We start from the raw sequence: 17,466 nt of genomic DNA on the forward strand, positions 1-17,466 counted from the left end.
CCCCCTAAATGTTAGGCTGTTAGGATGGACACTGACCTTTTCTCTCAGTGTCTCTTAATTACACTTTTGATAATGATAGTGATTGATAATAAATATTATACTTTGTTCTTAGAGACCCAAAACCACTTCCAATTCTGTCAATTTCTATCCTTTTCCTTCTTCCCTTTCTTCTCTTCCCCAGGGAAAGGGTACATTGAGGCACTGAGAGATTTAAGAGTTTTGAGCAGCAATGTAAAGAAGTAAGCCAGATTGCACAGGTTTAGGTTCCAGTGGTAATTGTACTTATAAGTTCCATTGTCACGTATCCACTGAGCCTTGGTTTCCTCATCTGTGAAATAAAGACAACAATATCTGACTTGCAAAGTTGATGTAAGGCTCAAATGAGAGTATTTCTCTGAAGTTCCCTGGCACATAGTAGGTGCCCAGTCAGTGTTGTTTGTTGATGTTGTTCAGGGTCCCAAAATGCAACAGTTTCAAAGCCAGCAGGGGCCTGCCCACCCAGCTCACTGCCTGCTTGCCTTTCCCCAGAGCCCCTTCACCTGGACACTCACCTGGCCAGCTCCTAGCTGGACACTTTCCTGCTTGGCCCATCGGGGGTTCTGACTGAGCAGGGTTGCTGTAGTTTTCTGCTCTTCTGACTGGGGACACCCTGCCAAGGTGGGCTGTGCTCTCCTACATTACTCAGTGGCATCTGAGTGAAAGCAACTACAGCCTTTTCCTTCTGGCTTCTTCCTTGGACAGCGTTGGGAGCAAAACTCAACATGAATGCAGGGTGTGGTGTCACGATTAATTTGCTAGTGCTCTTTGTGGCCACGCTGTCTGCAGGCTCTTGCTAGAACCCAGAAAGCCAAAGGCAGAGAGTCATCCTGGGACAGGCTTTGGTTCTGGGCCCTTGGGCCCAGTGTGAGGTCATATAGTTGACTGTTTCCAGGAGGCAGTGAACTCAAGCTGGCTGGACAGAGCTGCCTTCTGAGACTGTCCCAGGAAGGAGAATCTTATAACCTTTCCAGCTATCTGCCCAAGACCTTGAGTTTTGGGTGCCATACTCCCTGAGGCCATGGGCCATTTTAGCATTGGCATCACTGGAAAGCTAGTTGGAAATGCAGAATCTCAGGTCTCATCGCAGACCTGCTGAGTCAGGAATTGTATTTTAACAAGATCCCTAGGGGATTTGCACGAACCTTAAAGTTTAAGAAGCACAGGCTCAGGTCACAGTTCTCAAACACAGGTGCACATTACAATTACACAGCTGTAAAAAGCGTGCTGATTCCCTAGGCCCCACTCCCAGACCAGTGAATCAGAATCACTGAGGGTAAGACCTGGCATTGGTATTAAAAAAAAAAAAAATGTCCTAGGTGACTCTCATGTGCAGCTGGAGAAGAATTAATGAGGACCCTGTCTTTGCAACGGATGGTCCAGAATGATGATGATCGTGATGTTAACAGCTGCTCTTTTTTGAGCTTCTGCTGTGCACAAGGGCTTTACCCTTACCTGTGACCTTCTTGCTAATCCTGAAAGCTGTCTTATGTGAGAAAACTGGGGCTCAGAGACGGGACATGAGTCCCCTAAGGCCATGCCAGTATCGGGGGCTGGAATTGTCTGTCTGGAGGCTTCTTTTGCCTTTACTCTAGTGTAACTGAAGCTCATCATGGTTTAGACAGGTCCTGGTTCTCCTTGGGAAATCTGACTGGAGATTCCTTTCTGGCTCAGTTTCAGTGATACTTCCAGACTGAGTGGTTTTAGGATTCTTCCGTTTGAGGAAAAGTACAGCTTCTTTTAGTCTTCAGATTCATGAGTGTCCTAGAATGAAGGACAGAGGGGGATGTCAGTGACGGACAAGTTACAAACTAATGAGAGAGAACAAAATCTCAAGGAAAAGAGGTTTTTCCAGAGGCCATAGAGAAAGCATGGATCAAGGAGCATGGGCTTAGGGGTCAGAGAACCTCACCCAGCTCTATTTATTTTAAGCTTGCTATGTAAGTTTGAGCAAGTGCCTTTAATTCTCTACACCTAAACTCCATACCTGCCATTTGTTGCTCTTTCCAGTCCTGCAATTCTGGGTTCTAAGATGAAAGCTGGGAAATGGAGGCATTGGCCAGAAGTAGGCCGAACTGCAGACCCTTTGTCGTTTGCCCTAAGGAGCCTGGAGGCAGCACTGGGGCTGGTTGCTGTCTGGGAGTCAGAGAGAGCAAAGGAGAGTGCTGGCTGTGTCTAAACAGGAAGTACACAGAACCCCCAAACAGAGCATCCCAAGGAGCAGTGAGCCTGCAGAGAAACCATGCGAGAAGCACAAAGAAAATGGGCTAGACATTGAGAAATAGCCGTTTCTCTTCGTTTTTTGAAACACGTCCAAACTCAACGTCTAAGTTCGAATAAGGATTTGAAAATCAGCCTGAGGCTCTCACGAATCTAAATCCAGGTTGCTCTGTGCATCTTCCTTATAAAGTCATGGAATATCTGTGTTTAGGCAGTGGAATGAGTGAGGGTGAATGCTTTTTTTTTTTTTTTTTCCCCTCATCTCTTCTCTTTTCAAGGAAACACTCAGCCCTTGAATTTTTACAGCACCTTGGGGTTCATAAGGGGCTTTTATGCATTTCGCTGGAGTGTTGATCCTTACACCAACACTGTGGGGCTGGAAGGGTGTGTCAGGTTATCTCCATTTTATAGCAAAAGAAACAGGGAGCCACGGATGCTAAGTGAAAGCCTTGGGTCTTCAATCTGGTTCTTCTGACTCCAAGCCCAGTGCCCCTTGTGTTCCACCAGCTTTTCTCTGTCCACTCCCTACCTTGACCTTCCGGGGTCTGGAGTTGGCTAGACTGGCAACAACCTTGGATACACATAGCTCATAAAATGCAATCAATTTCCAATGATCCATACTTGTATTTTAAAACATGCTTTCATTTTTTATTATATAACCAATACACAACTCCATTCTTTTTATTAAAAAATTCAAATAATAGAAATGAAAAGCCCCCTTTGACCACCACTCCCTGCCTTCCCATACCACTCCTCAAAGGTAACCACTAATGATAGTTTGATGCTAATCTTCCTATCATTTTTTAAAATGTGGCTTACATGTGCTTCCAGTGGATTGTTATAATCCCTAATCATCTTGCTTGCTTTATTGCCAGCTGTGTGTATGTGTGGAGAAAGCAAACATGCTGATATTACCTTCAGCAAGATCAAACCAGGGTGGGGTAAATCGGCTGGACTGGTGGTTTAGAGCAATGATTCTCAAACTTGGATGTGCATATGAATCAGGCAGGGATTTGGCTAAAATGCAGATTCTGATTTAGTAGGTTTGGAGTAGGTCTTGGCATTCTGCATTTCTAATAAGGTCCCTGATGCTGCTGCTGCTGCAAGGCTTCAGAGCAAAGGTGTCAAACTGATGCGCTGGGCCCTTAATTCCTCGCTGAGGAAGCTGCGTAGGGACGGAAGCTTTCCATGCCTGTAAGGAGGACATGAGAATAATTCCTCACCCACAGGGTGAGCAGCAGAAACCAACTTACTCCCAGGCAGTTGTCCTGGTTCCAGGTCTAGAGCTTATTGTATATGCTCAGCTGCCTTCTCTTGAGAGCCCACTATGTGTGTGGCACAGTGAGTCCGTCCGCCTGGAAGCCAGAGCTTCTGAGTGTGGCTCCGGGGAAGCAGAGCAACAGGCTTCAAACATTCCAGCTCCTATACCTGTCAGAAGAATTTTGAAAGACTGTACCTCTCCTCACACATTTAAAAACTGACATCTAAAAATTTTTTTATCATAAGTTTAAATACAATGTAATTCTAGGCTTATTGCATGTCATAAACTGGCTTCAAATATATTTTTGTCAAAGCCTTAGAACTGCAAACTCAGCCTGTTCGGTTATGGAAAATGTCTGTCATATAATCTAATTCCTAATTGGCAAAGCCGGTCCTGGTTGTTAGACCAGTCATCCAAATCATACTTTGTGTCAGAAAAGGTCTGGCTCCATTTTTAATTTAAATAAATGTGTTAGGTGTCCTGGTGTCAGCTTCCTCGATTCCTAATTGTAATCCTAAAATAAATCGATGGGTGACAAATAAGACAGATAAGACCCTGGTAATATGCGGCCCCCTTCTCAGCATCTTGAGGAAGCTCTCTTTGTCCTCAGGACATTCTCCCCCCCCGGCGTGTTGTCTTCTTCAGTTGTCCCTTTGTTCTGAGCCCAGGGCAGGGCACCCGTAAGGTGGGGATGGCTGCGGGTTGGTCTTTCTTTTGTGAAGTGTTTGTAAGGGCCTTTGTGAAAGGAGACCGGACAGACCCCGACCAGCAGAAGAGTTCTAGGAAGGAGTATGTGGGGAAATACAGGACTCCGAGGCTGATTCCCTGAAAGCCATCCATGCCTGTACACACACAGGAAGTCTCCGGCTTCCCCAGGGAATCCCCTAATGAACCTTGACGGGAAGACCACTGAACTCGAGGCCTGGAGATGCTGCCCAGGGTTTGGTTCTATGAACATTGCTTTGCTCCCTCCAAGAGCTTGTGGGTCTTTGGGAATCGTTGCTGCAGCTGGGGCTGAGCCTGCTCCTCCCACCGGGCTCCCTGGTGACACGCAGCATGCCTATGCCACATTTCTTCCCAGCTCCTCTTTCTCAGTGTGATGGTAGAGGGCTCAGACTATAATGATGTCTCCCTATTGCGGAGAGGTAAACTGAGGCCCAGAACAGGAGTGACGTCATGACCACAGCAGTCCCTCCTGGGGGAGGTATCACAAGGATCAAAAAGCTTAGGGGTTGGGTCAAGAGACTGGTCTTCAGAGCTATCCTCTGCCTCTGCCTCTGCAAGTCACTTGAGTTCTTTTATCCTCAGTGTGTCTGTCTGTTAAATGGGGTGCATGAGGCAGGCATGAAGCCCATTGTTCGCAGGTTTTGAAATTGGACAGACCTGTGTTTGAATCCTGGCTTTGCCACTTAATAGCTGTGTGACCTCAAGCAAGTGCTTACCCTCCCTGTGGCTCAGTTCCCTTATCAGTAGACAGGGATAAGAATAGTATCTCTCTCCTGGGGTGGGTGGGAGCATAAATGAGACAATGGTTAGTTTTGTGTCTCCTTAACACAGCATGTTTTTAAATATTATTATTGTTGCTGTTATCGTTGTTTTCATTCCTTGTGGGGATTATAGCTGGGAAAACTCAGTGGAATGAAGGCCTGGCTGGGACTCTTCAAGGGCAGGGATTGTGTTGGTGTGTGGTGTTGTCTGCTTCCCAGGATGACAACATGTGTGAAGAAGCACTTAATAAATGTCACCTGATTAACAGCGAGAGCGAGCCAGGAGGCTCTTATTACTGCTCTTGAGCTCCTGCCATCTGCTGAGCCCACTGTTGGCTTCTCCCTCTGGCCTTCACTCGGGAACATCTTAACCCCTCTCCTTGTTGCCCCAGGGGAGCTGCAGGCTACGTGCCTCCTTCTTGTCTCCCCACATTTCCTGTGAGCTGGGTGCCCCTGCCTCACCTGTGGCAGCCTGAGGGCCCTTGTTGGAAACCTGCTGCTTCCCAGCTCCCTCCGCCATTTGATCCTGGCCCTCCTCTGCCCAGCTTCCTGGCAGACAGGCCGCAGGCCCTCGGCTCCCTCACCTTTCTGTTTCAAAGCTGCAACATCTCAATTTCTTGTGGGCCTCTCCTAACAGCTGGAGCTGTTTTATAAACAGTCCTGCCCCCCTACCTCACCCCCAGTCTCCTCATCCCTTTCTCTCAGGCGTTTTGTCATCTTCTCTCACAGACTTGCAGTTGGAAGTTACTTCCCTGGCTCCTCCTCCTCAGCCTCAGAGAAGTAAATAATGAATGAAAACAAAAGCTTCCATCCACATGGGATTTTGCTCTTTCAAGGAATCCCTTTGTAATCGCTCACTTTGGATTTCTGTTCAGGATTTTTTGTTGGGATCTTTTCTGGGGGGTGGTGTGGGGGGGGGTATGGGAGTGGGTGCTGCCCGCTCCCTCTCTCCCTGCTGAAAGGGCTCTGGGCACGGCTTCTGGATCTGCTGATTGCCTTTCATCCTTCCGCAGCCTTCCTGTCAGGGCTCTAACCCGCCAACATCAATCACGCCCGCCCGGAAGGTGGTGAAGGGCTTGTGTTTTCTCGCTCTGTGTTTTGTTCCTTGGCTCCAAGCTCCAACGATTGAGTCTCCATGGAAACAGGTGCAGCCTTTGTGTTGCCTTTGCTTTGGGCAAATCTGTGTTGAGGTGGGGGGTTTTCTTTGCTTTCCACCCCTCTCCCCAGTTTGGTGTCAAAAGGGGAATTGACTGGGAGGCCTTGTGGTGGCCTGGAGGCCCGGGTCGGGGAACTGTGGCCAGTCCTCCAGCCAGCAGGGCCCTGTAGCGTGGCTCCTGGCCTGGCCTGCAGGCCTGGCTGCGCCTCTGACGGGTGAGGCCAGTGGGATGGAGTGGAGCGTGCAGTGATTTATAGACACTCTCAGCCCCTCTCGGCCCACCCCCCACTCAGAGGTAGCTGCTGGCCGCTTGGAGCTGGAAGCTGGATAGGAGTCAGACAGCAGGTACCAGTTCTGAACCTGCAGAGGAACCTCAAGGGCGCAGCCTTTGGCTTCTCTGGGCCTTGGTTTCTCCGACAGGCTCCGGACTCGTGAGAAGACAGGACTTCTACCTTAAGGAAAGCCCACATCTGGATAAACTTTGCCAAATTCTTGTCATATGATTGTTCGATGGCAATTAGTAGATTCTGTGTTTGATTTAACCCAGTGAGCTGCCTGGTTTGAAATGAAACTTTCCGAAACAAGAACCTCTCATTCACCTGAGCACTTTGCTTATGATATAGCCCCCACCCCCACCCCCCAGGCCTCCCTCCTCCCACCCAGGAGGCTCTGCAGTCCCTGCCTTAGTCCCGGCCAGAGCACAAGTGTTGGCCTGAGCATCCGGAGTCAGCAGCTGGCCTGTTTCGTGTCCTCGCGGTCCTCCCAGCATTTCAGCTCTCACTGCGGAGGGAAGAGAGCGGGTGAGGGCGGTGCAGGCGGGACCTGCTCCCTGAGGCCAGGCGGCAGTTCTCTGCCCGAGCCCCTTGCCCCGCTGCTCCTAGCCTTCCCTGTCACTGCCGGTTTGATGACCTACATTATCCAGTGGGCGAAACAGTAGGCTTTTAGCAGTAGCACACGCTGTTAACTTTGACACAGTCACCATTAACTGCACTGAGTAAATCAGCAAGCTGAACTCTTGACCTGCCTGCCTGTTAAATTTAGCAAAGGATGTGTTTAACCTCAGATTTTGCACTGTCCAAAAGATTCACTCGAGGCTGGAGCTGGAACCAAGTTGTTCGGTGATGGTAGAGGTCATGTGGTGGTAAAGGTCATGTTGTCCAGTCTCCTGCCTGCAGGGAGGGCACTTGATGTAGCTGCAACTTGCAGGAAGTGGACTCTAACGCCTCTTTACAGTTAAGGAGTTTTTCTTGGTATCTAACCTAATTTATTTTGTTCAGTCTTTTAAAAAAGAATAAAGAGCAAGTATCCTTAATGCTTTACTCAAAGATGCTTAAATCTTTACTCAGCCTTGGCCAAATACACCCAGTTTTGGTGGCTGGCCTCCTAGCTGCCTTCCTTCCAACTGAACAATGCCTGCGTTTCCTGTTGGTAAAACAAGGAAAATCGAAGGTGCCTCATTGGGTTGGTGTGAAAATTAAATAAAGACTACGGGGATGCAGCTAGCCAAGTGCTGGCATATGGTTCCTTTTCAACTACTGCCGTTGACTCTGAATAAAGTCTCTTTCCTGTCTGCACTGATGCCACTCAGGGTTCCTGCTTTCCTTCATAGCTTCTCCCAGGTTAAGCAGCCTGGGCTCATGGGGCATCCTCTTCACTGGCCTGTTCCTGGGCCTAAAAAAGCTGGGGGTGGGGGGCAGGCAGGTGCCAGCCACACTCCTACTGCCCCCGAACCAGCATGCTGGGAAACCTGGTCCCCTAATTCCTCCCTGAGGATCTAGGGCGTGGGAGAGAAAAGCCTTCTCACGCCAAGGGGCTGGACGGCATTTTCCCTGTCCCTATTTCTAAACTGAGCCCCAGTTGGGACTGCAGACTCCCAGGCCCCCCCTGAATGGACGCACCAGCATTCCTGGTGCCTTATCAAGAGACGCCTTCAGCAGAGACCAATTACTCCTGCCCCTGCGATGGCGCCTTCATCTGAGCTTCATCAGAGGCTGAAGTCATGGAGTCTCTGTGGCCCCAAGGCCACGGGGGACAAGGACTTCAGAGGTTGCTGCTGCATTTTCAGGTTTTAATCTTTCTCCCTCCTGAATCAGACAGAGATAATGTAGTAGAGTGGTTGACAGCAAGTACTCTGGGTCCAGCCAGACTAGCTAGATTCTCATCCTGGCTCTGCCACTGGAAGTCCCTTATTTAACCTCCCTGTGCCTCAGCCTTCTCTCTGACACACAGAAAGTGCTAAAAAGTGTTTGCTGTAATTTCCCCAGAGTTTTGAAAAATCTGCCTGTGGAGCTGCTTGATTTAACATTTCTTCCCCTCGCTTTCTTCAGATCAACATAAATAAGAATGTTGCTTGTTTGCTATATGTTGGACCCTGAGCTAGGTGTTGGAGATAAAGAGCTGAACGAGACCAAAAAATCCCTGCTCTCCAGGTGGGCACAGTCTTTGGGGTCTTTGGGGCCACCGACAGGCACAGTGTGCAATCATATCACATGACTAGTGCTGCCACTTGGCTGACACAGGGAGAGAGAGGGTTTAACAGGCTGTAGGCTGTGAGGGGAAGGGGGTGAGCTGAGAAGTACACCTGGGAAGACTTCCTGGAGGAGGAGGACTGCAATCTGATTCCTGAAAGAAGAGTCTTAGTTGCTCAGGGTGAGGCTACTAGGGCTGAGGAGTTAGGGCACAGCATCAGGGAAACAGGCTGGGACAACATGGTGGCTGGAGAGGAGAGTAGCCCAGGACCCAAAGCATGCATTAGCCAAAGCATCAAGTTCCTGGACAACTGGTCAACCTATACTACGGGGATATTTCCTTTCCAGAACCAGATCTCTTGGGGGGGGGGCGGGGCGTGGGTAAGGCAGGAATGAGTGGTGCTTCAATGTCGACACTCCTCCTCCCCAGCTGGTCTCTGAGCACCCTTGATGCATTTATGACCCCTAACCCCCCCTGCTCCCTCTTAGGTAAGGATTTGCTACTAACAGACCTCACCTCTGGGGTACTGTCTCCAGACTAGGAGGATCCTGGAATCCCCTGGGCCTCTTTATCTTCCTTGGGGCTTGGGTATAGGGGCTGGGTGCATCTCAGGTAATTCTGATTCAATAGGGGGATGCTGGGCCCTTGTCTTTAAAAGCTCCTCTTGGATTCTGATGCACACCTCTCTAGCTGAGAATCACTGCTCTAGGGATGCCCTGTCTACATTTGGGGCTTCCCCAACTGAGGCATTGATTCCCTGCCTGGTCTCTTTGCAGTTTCTTCTTTTTACTTTTATGGAATGGTATTATTGCTGTTTGCTTTTTAATTTCTCCTCTTGTTTGTCCAAAGGGGATAATTTATCATTTACCTTTTGATTTCACAATTTTTTTTTTTTTTGACATGTAAGTAGATCATGAAGCTGAGGCACAAAGAAGTAAAAGTTGTCCAAGGTCATGGGGAAGCCGACATCTGCCTTATGCAATCTGTGGTCTCTGCAGCCTGCTCATAGTGTCCTGCTGAGCAGAGGGCCTAAATGGCCAGACCCCCAGGTGTTTCGAAAAATGGGGCAGGGATCTGCTCCTCAGACATTCTTTGCCTTTTAATTAGGAGGTAGTGTCTTCTTGCCTCCCTTGGGTAGATTCCAGGCCCGCACAATCACAGCAATTGTCCCCAGTTGCTCTGTCCGCTTGCCTGGACATCTGTTTTCCTAACAATGTCTGCCCATAAATCCTGTCCCTGAGACCAGGGTGGCTTAGCTGGGGGAACAATGGAGCCCATGACTGGCGGCCAAACCCTCACCATGGCTACACGACGGGGTGTGACCGGGACTGTGTGTGCTTGCTGGGGTGCACCAATGCTTGCATCTCAGGGCAAGGCTGTGTGTGTAGCAGGCTCTGAGCCAGAGGGGGGGCAGGGGTTGCGCATTTGGTAATTGGAAGGGATCCCTCACAGAGTCCTTTCTGCAGACTTCTGTTGTAACTCACGCTATTGTAACTCCTGGCCTTCTTGAAGCCAAGAGATTTTATCTTGTGCATCCTGACATACAGTAGATGCCCGGTAAGTGTTTTTTGACTGACAGTGAATGAATGAATGAATAATTAGAGATCTGTGTGTGTCACTGGGGTGCCTGGGAATGAAACAGATTCTGTTTACCTGGGGCAAGTGGACAGCCTCCTGGATAGTGGGGGACACTAAAAAAGTGTCCCTCCCACTCTGCCCTGAAGAGCTGGTATGATGGAGGGAAGCCAGGACCACAGAAGACAGCAGAGGATGAAGTGCTACGTTGTCCATTGTTGTGGCTACTAAGTGCTCTCCCCTTGTTCAGACCAGCCTTAAGTGTTAGGGAAGGTCAGGGAGAGGGGGAGATAGCATATTGGCTGAAGTTTCCAGAGGCTGCCTCCTGCACGAGGGCCACTTGAGCTGAATCTTGAAGAATGGGCAGGACTTGTATAGGAGGACAGAGGAAAGGTGCAAAGCAGTGGTTCTCAGAGTGTGGTCCTGGGACCAGTGGCATCAGCATCACATGAGAACTTGTTAGATATGCACTCGCGTGGGCCCCATCCCAGACCTACTGAGTCAGAAACTCCAATGGAGCCCAATAGTGTGTGTTGCACGGGCCCTCCTGGTGATTATTCTGCTTGCTAGGTTTGATGAGCACTGATATAGAAGAAGGAAGGGACATGATCTTTATGTGCGAGATTGCAGAGCCAGAGAGTGACGTGGCATGGTTTAGGTGAGTTATTCTTGTTGGCCGTGTAGAGGGAAGATGGAAGGGAGGTGGGAGACCGGCTAGAAGGACTCAAGGAGGGCAGGTCTGAGATGCTGAGGATCCCAGCAGGATTGGTGGTGGCAGTGGGAACAGAGAGAGCAAAGCCAGGAGGACTGTGAAGGGAGGTGGACGAGCCTGGTGACACGACTGGGCTCATGCCACACTTTAAGAGCCCTCTTTTGTTCAAAACAACTGTCCCCTGATTATTTTCACATTATTAAATGCTAATTGTGGGAAAATTATAAGAAAGGAAAAAAAAAGAAGAAAAAAGAAAGGACTCATAATTCCCACTGTTCAGGACAATTATTGACATATTGGTATATTTCCTTGTGGCCTTTTTTCTATGCATTTTTTCTTTATATAGTTGAAAGCATACCGTATGTATCAATTTGCTTTTTTTGCTTAACAGACTATCGCGAGTGTTTCCCTATGTGCTTTCAGGCTCATTGACTTCATCGTCACAGGACCTCCTTAGGTGGGCAGGGCGGGTGGTAAGGAAGAGGTCACTGAAGTTCACAGCAAGGAGGAAATTTGCTCTGTAAACTTCAGACTGTGGGGAATTCAACGGTCCAATGGCCTGGCCTCTTTACTGCATAAACTAAGGAAAACAGGGATCGAGGGAGAACCTGTAGAGTAAAATAGACTTAAAAGACAAGCAATGGGTAAGACTAAAGTATAGCATCTAGAGACGTGAATTTGAGTGATAAAGAAATGCAAGGAAGAGATTCCTATAAAAGTCAGCTTGTGTCCGTGGAGAGGGTTTTGGCCTGGGTGGTGGTTACAAGGACATTTGCTTCATTAAGCTTATTATTAAGCTTACATTTGTTTTGTGAGGTTTTTTTTTTTGGTATCTGTGTTTTATTTTATATAAAAAAAATTAATAGAGGAAAGGAACTGGCTCAAGGATCCTCATGGCAGAACGAGGGCTAGAACCCAGGCTCACAGCTTCTTTCCTTGGGGTGTCCCTGCCAGCTTGTTCTCCTAACGTTTATCTACCCTTTGTCCCCCATGGCCCAGTCTGCTGTTTGCTGGAAAAGCGGCAGATTCCTAGCTCCTTTTGGTTGACTTTCAGGGCCACGCTGAAACAACCTGGGGGGAGAATGGTGATGCTGTTTTGAATTAAGAGGCGAAATTTTTAAGGTGATAGGTTAGGCTGGGAGTGAAAGTGTCTCAGACATATCCATTGTGTGGTGTTTGTGTAGTGGAGGTGGGAGGTGCTTCAGCCTGTTTTCGTTTCCCTAGGTTAGATAAAAGATACCCAGTTGTGCGGGTTTGGAGGTATCATGTCCCCCAAAATGCCATGTTCTTCAATGCAGTCTTGTGGGGGCAGACATATTATTGTTGATTAGGTTGGAATCTTTGGATTAGGTTGTTTCCGTGGAGATGTGACCCATCCAACTGTGGGTAATACCTTTGATTAGATTATTTCCATGGAGGTGTGGCCCCACCCATTCAGCATGGGTCTTGATTAGTTTACTGGAGCTCTACAAAAGATCAGACAGAAGGAGCTCTTTGCAGAGCAGCAAAGAGAGACATTTTGGAAATGGCCAATGAAAGTAGACTTTTGCTAGTCCAGAGTTTGCCTGGGAGAAACTAAGAGAGCACCTCCAGACACCTAGAGAGGAATGTCCTGGGAGAAAGCCATTTTGAAACCAGAAACCCAGAGCAGATGCTGGCCACATGCCTTTCCAGCTAACAGAGGTTTTCCGGACGCCACTGGCCTTACTTCCGTGAAGATATACTTGTGTTGACACCTTTGTTTGGACACTTTTATGGCCTTAGGACTGTAACTTTGTAACCAAATAAACCCCCTTTATAAAAGCCAATCCATTTCTGGTATTTTGCATAACAGCAGCATTAGCAAACTGGAACACCAGTCATAGTCTGTGGGTTTAGAATCCCTGTCAGTTCGTTTCCTTAGCCTGCTCCTTCCAATTCCTTGAAACAATGTTTTCTTTCCTTTAATAACCTCTTTCTTTTCTAAGTCGACTCCTTCCCATTGCTCTGGAGTAGCCGGAGGAGGCAGAGCAGGGGCACCCATGGGGCCTCGCAGGGGAGGGGACAATGACTGAGCCCTGACAGTGCCGAGACCACCCTTCCTCCCAACAAAGCAAACTGGGACGGCCTTTTCCGAATCTGGTTCTGAAACCAGCGCCCTGCGAGGGTCATTGAAATGAGAGCTTGGGCTCCAAGCTGGCCTGGATGCTTCTCTGCCTGGGGTGTCCAGGTTCACAGGAAACAGGCCGAAGCTTTGATCTTGGGTGAGGCCGGGGACAGCATAGGGAGGGTGGCCTGGTCTGGTGCTCAGCCCAGCTCCGCCTGGCCACACTTACTCGGCCTTCCTGGAAGGATGCGGAAGGGCTCCACGTGCTTGTCCTCCTCCAGATAACGGTAATAAAGCCTGTCCAGTTACTATAAACAGGGCCTCACTCCACTCAGGAGGGGGCTCCCCTTTGGAATCTAGAACAGGGCAGTTGGATAGAACTTTCCGCAGTGTTGGAAATGTTCTATAATACATACTGTCCAATATGATAGCCATTAGCCACAGTGGCTATTGAGATCTATGTGATTTAGGAGCTGAATTTAAAATTTTATTTAATTTTAATTAGTTTAAATTTATATAGTGACCAGTGGCCTTATTGAGCATTTCCTGGAGCACAGTTCTAGAGGAAGTGGATCTCTGAGAAGGGCATAGCGGCTAAGTCAGGGCATTCCAGAGCTGCCTCCCACCCCCTCTTTCCTACACACACACACACACACACACACACACACACACTCTCTCTCTCTCTCTCTCTCTCTCTCTCTCTCTCTCTCTTTCTCTGGCATGTGTAATACCTTGTGTGATTCAGGAAGCCCCTGGATACAACGTCATTTTATGGCCAAGTCCATGTTTAAATATTCTTCCTTCAGGTGAGGCCTCCACACTCAGCTCTTGCACAATTGGAAATAAGCAGGATAAAGCCTCAGGAAATGGTGCCGCCTGAGAAGTCATTTTGGGCCGTCATGGCCCCCTCTTCCATTCCCCTTCAGGCTCTGGAGTTCTGTTCTGAGATGCCAGGTTCTTCGCATTGCTCTCTCCCTTGGGGAAGAAAGAATCTGGCATAGTTAATGCCTGGGAACTGGCCGATGGGCAGTTTGTGTGAATCAGGCCCAGTCAGAAGCCTGGCCGGCCCACACAGGCAGTTTTTATCTCATATCCTATTCTGGATGGCACGGCTTGGCCTCAGGTAAGAGGGATTTGGGTCATCCAAGAAGGTGGGAAGGCAGCTTATGTGTTTTTGTTTTATAAATATATAGATAATCTTTGGAGGGGGACAGCCTGAGGGAGTGGAAACTGAAGGTGCACTAAGGTTTGCCAGCCAAGCTGGTCCTCTTTTCCACCTAGCACCTGGGAGTGCTCCTTGAATGAGCTTGTTGAGTGAGCGTGTGGTTTCTGTCTGCCAGAGAGCCCTCTAAAACCGACTCTGCTCGTCCTCTCCCTCTAGACCCCTCCTGCCCTTCTCTTCCTCTCCCCCAATAGCTTAAGTGAGTCTTCTCTCCTCTTCCCTCCTTCCCCCTTCCCCTTTCCTCTTTTCTTCTGTCCAGGGCTCTCAGATGATGTTCACTTTCCTGCTAACCTTACTTGATAGCTAACCTTATTTAATAGCTGCTTTTAAATGTATCATAACAGAACTATTCCACATGTCCTAAAAAATATCCCTGCGCTGCTGTCTCCCTCCAGCCCCAGGCAATATGTGACTCTGCAGGCCATTTGAACCATCCTCATCACCAGGGGTCCCATTGTCCCAGGCCCGTGCCACACAGATGGGGTCAGAGCCCCTCTGTGCAGGCCAGGATTTCCTGGGTGCTGGTTGCCCTCTCTCTAAATAGTCTGAGTGGTACCCCCTTCTGCACAGTAAAGCACAACCCAGCACCTCATCCTGCCTTATTTCTGTTTGTAAATTCTTAATTTTAAACCAAAGAAATAATGCACACTTGTAAAAACTTCAAAGGGTGCAGACATGCATGAAGTAAACTGTGAGAGCTCCCCGGGCATGCAACCCTGCCTCTTGGGTAACTGCTGCTCAGCTTTGGCACATGCCCACTCAGGCATCTTCCTGTGTGTATTCAAATACACAGGTATACACACAGACATCTTAACACCAACAGAAATTATGAACCCATGGCCTGTGACTTCATTTCTTCCTGTCATTCCACAGCGGCATCTGGAGATCTTGTCCTCATGCTTTTCCTTTTTGAGGATGAGCCCTGAGTTATTTATTTGTTACTCAGGACTGAGAGACAAGAGGGTGGTTTCCAGGCTTTTGCTCCCGCAAACTGCACTGCGCCGTGTGTCCTAGCACTCGCAGCTTTGCACAGATGGGCTACTTTTCATCAGGCGCGCAGCCTGTTTGGGGAACGCAGGTGGAGCCGGGCACTGGGGAGACCGCCCAGCCCACAGCCGGCTTCCTGGGCAGCCCCAGCTTTTCCCAGGTGGCTCTCCCTTCCCTGGGCAGAAAGCTGAGCTGAGCTTCTCTGTGAGCTTCTCTGTGAAGGAGGGCTACCCACCTGGCCTCAGCACCAGGCAGCCAGGCCACCCACCCCTGTGGGGATGCCAAGAGTCAGTCCTTACTTTGGAGCTGGGTGGAGAGGTGAGCAGAGGCTGCTGTTTTTGTGTGTGTGTGTGTGTGTGTGTGTGTGAAAAGTGTTAGCAATTAGCAGGCTGGGCTCTAGTAGTACGGGGGTGGAGGGCTTCTCCAGGGAGGGTTATAAGAAGGTGCTTGTGGGGCCTCCACAGCGTACAGTCCCCTCACACCCTTGGAAGGACCAGCCTGGGCCTGGCAGGAGGCCGCTGTTAATGCAGGGGCCAGCCAGTCTTTTGCCAGCACCCTTTTCTGCAGAGCCCGAGGCAGCTGGTGGGGCCAAGTACAAAGAGGCCTGGAAAATCCATAAACAGCATAATCAGCCTCTGCATCTTGGCCGCTTGACTCTGTTTATTGCTTCCTGTCCCTGAAAGCCCTTTACAAACAGAGGCGCTTTGGGGGGTGCGTTGGACCTGGTGGATGGCGGCCCCTGCCAAAAGTCCCAGATCGAGCAGGCGGCTTCCTAAACAAGAAGGATTCCTTTTCCTTCTTGCTGCCACCCCAGTGGAGGTGAGGGAGAGTGAGTATGAGGGGGTGTTGCCTGAGATTGAGAGGACCCCCCAAACGAGGGTGATCCCCGGGAGAGCGATTTGCTTTGTAATTGACAGAGGACTTAGGTCCCATTTCTGCCAATTTCCTTGAAGGCCTTGAGGTTAGGCTCTAAGGAGGTGCAGGAGGGGAGCAGAATGAAACCTTAGCCCCTTGACTGACCCCTAGAAGTGGGGAGGGGAGCAGGGAGGGCCCAGCCCCTGGGATCTAGGGACAGTCCTGGTTCCAAGAACTTATGGGGCTCACGCAAAGGGGGGTTTATTGTTATTGTTTGTATTACATTTTTTAGAACAGATTTTTCTTTGTCAACTGACTTTTCTCCCCTGCTGACCGTATTCCCTTCCCTCCCTCTTCAACCTTCATCTTTCCTCTCCCAGAATTAACTAACTCGCTTCGTAGCCTTCCCCACAACTGGTGGCTGAGATGTGACAGTCTCACACGAGAGCCGCGGTCCTGAGAAGTTGTCCTGGACACTGAGTGTCTGGCGTGGGGAGAGGGGAGTGCCTCTGGGGGTGCCAGTAGGGTCTGTTGGTCATTCTTTTCGTCTGGTAGACACGGGATGGGCACAGGGACACTTGGGTTGGAGGAGGGATGCCGTCTTCTAGGAAAGGTGTGTGTGTGTGTGTGTGTGTGTGTGTGTGTGTGTGTGGGCAGCCCCTCCTGGCCAGGGGGAGATGTCCATCTCTCCCAGGCCTCAGCTTCCTCGTGGTCCAGCTGCCTGGGGAGCCCTTCCCACCCCCCTGCTGCTTTCCTTCTTTTGCTTGATTTCCCCGACTTGAAAGACTTTTGGCTGCAGAGTCCCAATTTCACCCCCTGTGGGCAGCCCTCTCCAATTTAAAAAGCAGTGAGGATGGATTCGCCTGCACGTTCTCTTACCTCTCTGTGTTCCTGTCGTGCGTGAGGGACCCTGGGTTTGCCTGGGTTTTTCCCGCAGATGACCTGAGAAAACTTTCACTGTGGCTCCCGTGTGCGTCTGAGCCTGTGTGTTTGGTTGTGTGCTTGGTTGTGCAATCCTGAGCCTGCCCCACCCTCCCAGCTCCTTCCTGAAAGTGAAATGCTGCAGTCCTTGCTCAAGAACAAAGGCCCCAAACCCAGCCATGCATGTTAATGATTTTTGAGTGTGGCTGCTCCCTCCTGACTTGGCCTGATTGAGTCTGGCTGCAGTGTGGCTGGGACGGAAACACCACTTGAGAGCCTGGACTAGGACAGGGCGGTCCTGCTGGGGGTGGGAGCAGAGCCTGGCCAGCTCCCCTCCATGGCTGGGACTGTGCTGGTGACAGAGGAGGCCTCCTTTAGCTTGACTGGACTGAACCACGCAGGCCTGAGCTGGGGTTTGCCCACTTCTTTTCTGATAAAGTGAGGTGAATGTTTAGAATTATTAGAGTGCCCCTGGCTCA

General features: G+C 49.7%; 1 protein-coding gene and 1 long non-coding RNA gene across 7 annotated transcripts in view; one reads left to right on the forward strand and one right to left on the reverse strand.

Annotated features, from left to right (window-relative positions):
* The window catches only part of CUEDC1 (CUE domain containing 1), a 78,127-nt gene that overhangs the window by 23,658 nt on the left and 37,003 nt on the right, over positions 1–17,466 (forward strand). The window lies entirely within an intron of this gene.
* Positions 1,508–17,028, reverse strand: LOC119513970. The gene is made up of 3 exons (XR_005212732.1): positions 16,946–17,028; positions 13,734–13,977; positions 1,508–1,800 (listed from the first exon to the last, which is right to left on the reverse strand). It is a non-coding gene; the product is annotated as an uncharacterized LOC119513970 (long non-coding RNA).

Source organism: Choloepus didactylus, chromosome 18 (genome assembly GCF_015220235.1).
Source record: "Choloepus didactylus isolate mChoDid1 chromosome 18, mChoDid1.pri, whole genome shotgun sequence".
Taxonomy (NCBI): Eukaryota; Metazoa; Chordata; class Mammalia; order Pilosa; family Megalonychidae; genus Choloepus; species Choloepus didactylus.